At 29.0% G+C, this 9,116-nt stretch overlaps 1 long non-coding RNA gene across 1 annotated transcript; it reads left to right on the top strand.

Annotated features, from left to right (window-relative positions):
• The first annotated feature begins 2,673 nt into the window (after window positions 1-2,673).
• On the top strand, window positions 2,674-4,083 carry LOC139905074 (uncharacterized). Its single transcript, XR_011779550.1, has 3 exons — window positions 2,674-3,224; window positions 3,284-3,375; window positions 3,429-4,083. It is a non-coding gene; the product is annotated as an uncharacterized lncRNA (long non-coding RNA).
• Window positions 4,084-9,116: the final 5,033 nt, after the last annotated feature.

The raw sequence follows: 9,116 nt of genomic DNA, 5'->3' as shown, positions 1-9,116 counted from the left end.
AAATTTCAAGTTTCAATAATTATATAAAAATTGATATTTTTTTTGGAACGGTGAGTTACGAGTATTTTTTTTTTTTTCCCCGCTCGCAGAGCATAACTATAAGTATTATTTACATTAATTTAGATGAATGCGATTTATTTTATGAATTAAATTTTGTAGAAATTTATAGCAAAATGGTATTTTTTTAATATTATTTACAATAGCGAAGAAATTGGAATCGCCAATGGATTTTTTTTGTGGAATTGTCCCATCACTACTTATGAAGTCAGAAATGTATATCAAACTCAGGAACTCGTAGTCATGGTTTCAAATGGAAAAAAATCAACTCTTTTTAGGATTCCTGATGGCCTCGAAATCAAATATTACACATATTTAGAGTTCCTCAAGACAAGAATGCTGCCCTCATTCATACCACTTTCCATGGGGTCTGAATCTGCTCTCAGCATACAGAATGTATAAGCAAATTCTTATGAATAACTTAATCTACTTCTGTACCCCTTGTTGTACAAATAAAAAAAATAATATAGTCTCTTATTAAAAGAAGGCTTTCTAAAGATTAAAAAAATATCTCAAGCTGGAGTCAACTTTATTCGAGATATTAAAACTAAAAAAAAATCTTTGTCTAAAATGATAGTTTTTCAAAATAATGAACCCTTCATTTTTTCTCCTCAAAAATAATGTGAGTACTTTGCAGGAGTGTTTAACCTCTCCAAAATTAAAATTGATAATTTAAATTTTATTTGTCATATGTAATTACTATTATACCTACTTTAAAGATAAGTGCATTAATTAAATACTTTTTACTATTATGTAGAACCCTTCTTAATTCCTAATCTAAAGTAGTAGTTAGTGAAATTAATATTACATTTTGTAGACTGTGGAAGGTAGATTACTTAAAATTTATTCTTTATCATGGCTGGTTCCATATGGAATAAGATATCCTCTACTGCTTCTTCGTCTCCTTTTTTCATATTCATGCATGGGATTGATGAATTCGAAAAAAATAATATTTTTACAACCCCGATAATTAATTCCAGCATTTGTCCATAAACCATAAATAATGAAGTACTATCCCAAAAAGTTAGATGTATGAAGGAAATAATAAATTCAGAATTTACAAAAAAATTGGAACAAAAATATCTTGCCCACAATATATTAAAAAAGATCAACACTTAAGGGAATATTATACAAAAATTAGGAGATTTTTTTATACAAAATGACTTACCTAAGAACCTCGTTTCTTTAAACTTCAATACTTTTAGTTATAAATTGACTCTAGGGTTTCTCTTGTTTTCGGCTCAAATTCCAAAGAAATTTTTTGTGTACTTGACTTTGCATCTTACTGAAATTCTATTATCTATTTTTTTAAACGTTATGTTTCTTTTTTAGTTGTCACGAAAGTGTTCGCTATACTGAACCTTGTTGTAATTGAATGGAATAATGGAAAAAAATGTTATAAAGTTAACCGTTGACCATTTATTTGAGTAATGTAGATGGAATAATATAAGATAACCTTATATATTTTACAACAGCTGATGTGAGAAAAGAACAAACTTTTATGTACTACACATCTGGAAATTTGAGTTGTCCAACTTTTAATTGTATGTTGGGAAACGTTCATTATACGCCTACGGGTACTACTCAACTTTCAACACTATTAGTTATATATAAGTATTAAATATGTATTATATAAGAATATGTGCATTAAACCTCATCAAATTTCACTTTTTTCATCAAACATAAGCAAACTAATATTTTTTCCATTCTCCAAGGTCTAAAACAATTAAATATACAAGAATATTTGAATTTGGGCCTTGGATATGCCTTCAACAGGAGCCATTTTGCTTTATCGTTGACGTTTCTCAAAAATACTTCAAATTGGAGATTTTATGTCCATGGTTTAATTGTACCTCCCAGAGATTGATGTTATTGTATTGAAAGTTGTATCAAATGAAAGCTTGAAAAAAATTATTGAATATTTCGCTCATTCGATGTGTAAAAAGGAACTCATTTTCTTGATTACATCAAAGAAGAAAAGGTAACAATGGAAAAAAATATCATTGGAATGGTATAGGTGTGGTTGTCATAGCCTTGTTGATAGGAAGAACAAAAAACAACAACATTAGAACAACTTAGAAAAGGAAAATAGGTTGATGAAAGAATATGGCGCAAGATGTCAGTGAACATGTCTTGTGAGATCTTCTTGAACGCTTCAAAACAAGCATTTATTTTATAGGCTTCTAAGTCTCTACTGAAATATATATGAAATTATTTGGAATACCAACGAGCGTAAATTTAAAAAAATGTATGTAGATACCCTTGCAAAATATTTGTGATTTATTAACTATTTTTCTCTTTTTTGAGGATTCAAATTTCATCAGCAGAAAAGGAGTGATTTTTGTAAAGCCTCCGAAAGTTATCTTTTTTTTTTAAAGGGTTAAATGAATTTATTCATTTTAAATAATACATTTATAAAACAATGGAAACATTATTATCATGTTCTGATTTTTAAAAAAAGGAAAAAAGAAGAAGAAACAACAACAGCATGTTTAATTAACATTGGGTCAACGACACAAGGATATAAAAACAAAAAAAAAAACCGGCAAATCCAGAGATCTGATAAATAAATCATATCATGAACGCCGTGTTCTATGGGATAGATAGAAGTATATACTTCGGGGCTCCCGTCTGATGTATACTGGCCTGCAGAAGTAATCCCTGCACTACTAAGGAACTCTCTCCTACTGTTGAGTTGAGGATTATAATTAAGTGTTTCGTTTGACCCTAGTAAAGGGAGGACATTCTCAATGATAGAGCTCTATACTGAGCACATCTTCCTCCAATGATGACCCGATCTTTTCACCATTCCAAACATTTCAGATGGAACCATACAGATCCAATCAGCAAATTAAAAACCAATCCGTTGGTAAAATTCCGTTTTGATTTTAATTGCCCAAAAATCACCAGAGCTTCTTAGTCGTTTTAACCACGAAAGATTCAACGCCTTCCACATACCTTCTGTGTATGTAGAACCAAGGCCCCAGCGAGCTGTTGGAGCACTTATCCTTAAACTTGAAACGTATGCCCTTGCCTGCCCCCATATTAAATCTTCCCTTAATTTATATATGCTCAGACATATCATCTTTGAAAAAGGCACGTATGTCAGCAGATGGAATGTTTTTAGGAGGATATTGATATCCCAGGCCTTCAATTTTTCATATCTAGTGAGTGTACTCACTTTTCTTTATAGAAGATAAAAAATTTAATTCATTTTTTCTCTCAGCATCGGCACTGCAGCTAGAAACTTCAAAAACTCGATGTTGATAGAGAGAACCGAATTTTTTTAGAAATCCGAAAATTCCCGTTAGAAATCAGGTAAGATCGTCCACATATAATAAGTACTTCAGTGACTTTTCATTTATTTTCAGACCTTCATATTCTTGTTAGCATGATCTCAGACGTGGCTTGTATGTTTGTTTTGAAAATCAGCTTACTTTACCCATTTAAGCTCATCACTGTGAAAACTGAACAAAAAATCCAATCACCAAGCCATAATAATTTTGTGACCTTTTTAACTCGACAAGAATAAAGTTTAAGCATTTTTTTACCTCATATACTAGATGAACCCTCCACGATAATTATGAGAGATTCTCAACTCTTTAAAAAGGTAAAATCATTACATACAAGTTAATAATAACGTGTTCTTTCACGTAAATTGTAATTTTCAAATAGATAGAATAATCCTGAGTTGCATCAATTTCACTATGAAAATGAGAGAAAATGCGTATTTTGCTATATTTTTCCAGTTTTAGCTTTCTATTTATAATTTATAGATATTCATATTAAAGGAATGCATATGTAATGTCCTTGATGTGAAAAATTCAAATATGAATCAATTTTAATCATTAAATTATTCTAAGCAAATTGTTTGTGTACTTTAACAAGACTAATAAGTAGTAATTTTAATACTGCTTTGTTTGGAGAATACTTAAAAACGTATACTTTTAATTACTGAAATTTTAATGTATTTCTGTTGATGTTTATATTTTATCAGTTCGTTTGTTTTGTTTCTAAATATATAATAAGAGAAAAGAAATATCACAATTCAGAATAATTTATTTACATAATTTTTGTTAGTTTCAATGATAATAATATTTAAATTACATTTGAATCAATTAAAGAGTTTCTACTTTTTCTTTCAGTATATATTTTTTATAATTTATTTAATTTTAGAAGGTTATAGAAGTCTTGTTTGAAGTCATTCTTTGACATCTGTCTCCTATAAGAAATACTTTGCAAAAACTGCTGTGACCATTTCAACAACCCTCTAACAACTTTTGGCATAGCCATTTCAATACATCCATTGGTGTTTGGATGAAGCTTTTCAACTCAGAAGGTGCTACGGAGCAGGTAAAAGGTGGTTCTGACACTCCTTTGACCAGTTGATCAGGTCAATGATGCTAGAAGCCTCACTGTTTATAATTACCGTTTATCTGATCCTGGCAGATAGGCTACCCGGTTGACTGTTTGGTCCACTCTCTCCCCTGGTTGCTAGAATTCGTTCTCCCACTATGATTATCTCCTTCTGGACATTATATCAAACCTTGTAGGATAATTTGACTGTGGGTAAACCAAGCAAATCTTTTCACTGTCTTGATCACGAGTTTATTCACCGATATTTTTTTTGTGACTTGAGACAATTAAGTTGAAATATGACCTGGCCTTATATACAACAGTACTTCTCCTTGGCATTGAACCAATATGGATAATACAAACGAATTATAAACTCATTTATGAGTCTCCTATTTTTTATGTTTTCATTCTATTGTCCCAGCTTTAAACCCAGAGTCTTAAAAGTTTGTTAGTAGTGGTGAGCCAGATCTGGTCAACATATCCGATCTCAAAGAAATCCATCGTTTCTTGGAAACACTCCATCTCCTATAGCACACACTATCATATAGCCGTAGTCTTGATCTGTAGACAAATCTTGAATAACCTCATCACACAATTTGAGTAATGGTGAGCCAATAGAGATTCGGGGAAAGTTTGAATTGATATCGAAGCCAGTAACATAGTCTATTAGATTTCCTACTGGTCAATATAATCTATTATAAAAGAGAGTTGGGCCATCAAGCTCAAGAATTAGACGGCATAATGGAAGTTCATAAGTATGCAGACTACAAACCTACAAGACCAGTTTTCTCCCGAGCTGCATTTCAAACTTTGCATAATTCCAGTATTTACACCAGTGTTCATATTTGTTGAATCCCCATGAATGTTGTATGAAAATCCATCTCCCTTTAGCATGTAAATATAATTTATTTAATTTTATAAGGTTATAGAAGTCTTGTTTGAAGTTGTACCCTTTGCACAGTGTGTGATTATATCTTGTTTGCTTTCTCTGGTATAAAGTGGAGCAGGTAATTACTCCAAGCCTCACTTACAACACTACAGTGCGCTTACTTGATCCTATACAAAGTGATTGTTCACTGCCCATTGCTTCCATAACAATATTAGTCAAGTGGATTCCTCCATCAAAGAGGATACAGGAGATTAGCTCCTCTTCTCTACACATCTTCTCAGGCTCGTCTACCATCTCTTTCATCAACTTCTCCTGCACTCTTCTAATCTAATTTTACGTTAACATTTTATTAAATTAATTAATGACTATTATTATGTGTGTTAACTAATATAAAGTCTATATAAATTATGTTAAAATAGGTTTTGGTTATTGATTTATAGAATATTTCAAAGTTAACTTAAATTACAAATTGGCTCAATTATGAGTTTTATATCTTCACCAAATATCGTCAAATCATAATCTCAATTAAGTTATTATTATATTTCTTCATATTTGAACTCTTCACGTCAAGGGCAATAAATATATATTCCTGTATTATGAATATCTATAAATTACGTAAAGAACGCTAGTACAGGAAAATATAGAAATAACCGCATTTTCTCTCATTTTCAAAGTGAAATTGATGTCCTATCTTTTTGAAAATTACGTTTTTGAAATCTACGTGAGAAAAAAAATGTAAAAAAAGCCTACCAGTTTTTGATTTTTGATAAAATTAAAAATACCACCCAGCCTGATTTACATATATAGTATGTTTATACAAACATGGTTGTTAAAACATCAATTAAGAATGTGTAAAAGTATGACAAATCACGTTGGTATATATTCTACCATAGATCTTGATGAAGCGACATTTCATTATGTAGATATTTCTATGTTATACTTCTATATAATTAAAAAGAAATAACAAAATGGAGCTTTCATTGGCAAGGTTCTATATATTTATGTTTTGATCTAGTTGTACAGTGTCCAAATAACATTTGGCTCAATATAACTTTAAAATAGTACATTAATGTTGTTATTAAACTAATTTTATGTATTACATTGCACACTCGTTTGGAGATGTTATTTGAGTCAAAATGATTGTTCCAATTTATTAGTTGGTTATGAAAAGTTATTCATGAAAAATATTCTTTCGTAAATTTTTGAGTTATCACAACTTTAATATTTTTGTAAAAGTTATACCAACCTCACGAATCTTAAGTTATAAAAATAATTTTGATTTGAAATATTTATTCATTATTTTTTAGTGTATTTTTTGTTCTAGAAATTGAATTTAATATGAGTAGCATATTCTGGATGATACAATTATCTTTCTTGACTTTCCCAACCCATCTCCGAGGCGTGAAGAGCAGTGTCCAAATTTTTTTTGAGTTGATGGAGTTTTTTTGTAAAAAACAAGTCAGAATTTTATTTTTATTTTTCAACATAGTGTTTTTGTGACTCTACACACTTCCTCTAGCGATGCTCCCATCTTTGTGACACATCCCGTCTGTAGCTTTCCTGTAGAGTTTTTAATCTTTGCATTACAAATAATGCACTGAAATTATTACGTTCTGGTTATTCCGAAAGGAAAAATTAATTATCTTATAAAAACAAATTATTTGAACTACAGAATATAGAAAATGCATTTTTTTAATATTTTCCCTTTTTTGCCCTTAGTTGATCAAACCAAGAGATTTTTTAAATAGAATAGTTATTAAAGGAAGGAGAGGATTAAAATTAAGGCAATCTTCGAATGAATGTCTTAGGGAGTTAAAATTAAATATTGTTGCTTAACTAGATCTTGTAGAGCCAAATATTGAAGCTTCAAATGAACTCTTTTTGTGTATAAACAATTAAAAAGTCGAGACGATATCCCATAAATGTTTATTTTATTTATTTTGATTAAAATAAAATACATTTTTATTAATTGTTATATTTAAAAAAGCTTCATTTAACAAATATTTAAATTCAAAGAAAAAAAGATGTTTATTTTTATTATTAAGGGGACATAAAAATTCATTTCAAAAACTTTTTCTTTCATAATGTTTGATATGCAAAATGTTTTTGTATACGTATATATATACATAAATCATTAAATATAAAGTTTTTTGTCTTTTTTAACAAGTCTATAGGGATAAGTCATCCTCCAGGATATAATTGGAAAATCTATATGGATATAACATGACACATAAAAAACTATATTAAATGTGTATTTTTATCCTGTCATAATATATTTTTCTGACGGATTTAAAAAAAGAATCTACAATAAAATGACTCAAATGTTATGAAACTTAAGTGGAACATCACATTATATTAAAATTTGGCATTATTCGATACATATTGTTCATCTTATTGTAAATTTATATTTCAAATGAGTAATTTATTGCATAGGAAATCAGACCTTTTTAAATGCAATTTGGATCCTTTGTACTATGGGTTGTATTGGATTTGTCCCTATCTTTAAATGATGTCATGAGTTTAAAGTAAAAATATGTGAGATGTAACTTGTTATTGGGAGTACAAATAAGTTTTGAGGGATTTAGTAAAGATGTCACCAATAGAATCACATCTTATTGAATTACAATGTATATCATTTTGAAAGTTAAAATGAATCACTCAAAACTAATTTGAACTCCCTATGGGTCAAGACCCTTTAAATAGTTTCGAATAGTTATGCAAATTTACTATTTCTGTTGTATAATAAATTTACTTACTGCAATTTTTAATACATTTAATACATGACATGGCAATTTCCTATTTTATAAAATTGCAATAAAGAGGGGGAAAGTTTCCATGCAGCTGATATCCTAAAGATAAGATGATAATCTTAATTATTATTTTTATATTTACCATATGTTTGTCAATTTTCTTTAAATTAATTTGATTTAATCACAATTCACATATCGAACTTTATTAGAAACATTTGCACAAAAGTTATAAATGCCTGTGTTTTTTAAAAATCTAATTAACAAAATTATCTTCTAAAAAACTACACAAAATAGAACAAAACCCTTCCAATGAAATTAAACAATTATGATTTTTGTCAAAAATTAGTTTGGAATATATTTGCATTCTTCAATGATTATTTTTTTCATTTAACATACTATTTAATATTTCCTACGTACTTCTAATTACCTCTTGAATTGAAAAAATATTCCCAGTCGCAATTGTAGAAAAATATAAATTATATTGGAGTCAAATAAAGACTTTTAAATGAAGACTTGTGACTAATATTCCTAGGTATTTTAACCCATTTAAGAATTTTGAGTTTAATGACTGTGTTTGACGACGAAAATATGTCTATTGAATATTTATTGGGGTATCTATATTTATGAATTGAAAAAAAGGAGGGATTTTCATGAATTTTGATAAGTAATGTTTTGGTTTTTATTCACCACATTATATTAGAACAATTTCTTATTTACTTATAATAAGATTGTTTCTTAAGTAACGTCATCATTCCGGAAGTTTGTGATCTTGGATCCATAAGCAACCAAATTTTAAGAGCAAGATAAATCCTTGCTCTTTAGGTTCAGTATTTTTTTTTCATATTATTTTTTTGGAAATTTGTCAGTTTACCTTAATAGTTCAAAATAATGACTACCCATATAGCATGACATCCCTTTTGGTTTGATATGTAGTATGTAACGTCAAAAAACACTAGGAATTGTTGTTTAAATTGCCCTACGTCACCAAAAATAATTTTTAATATAATAAAATGATAGAAAACGAAATTAAAATTTCACATTGTAGGCTAAATCGTTCCTCAAAC

The sequence above is a fragment of the Lepeophtheirus salmonis genome, chromosome 4, assembly GCF_016086655.4.
Source record: "Lepeophtheirus salmonis chromosome 4, UVic_Lsal_1.4, whole genome shotgun sequence".
NCBI lineage: Eukaryota > Metazoa > Arthropoda > Copepoda > Siphonostomatoida > Caligidae > Lepeophtheirus > Lepeophtheirus salmonis.
This window is presented reverse-complemented; position numbering and strand designations above follow the sequence as displayed.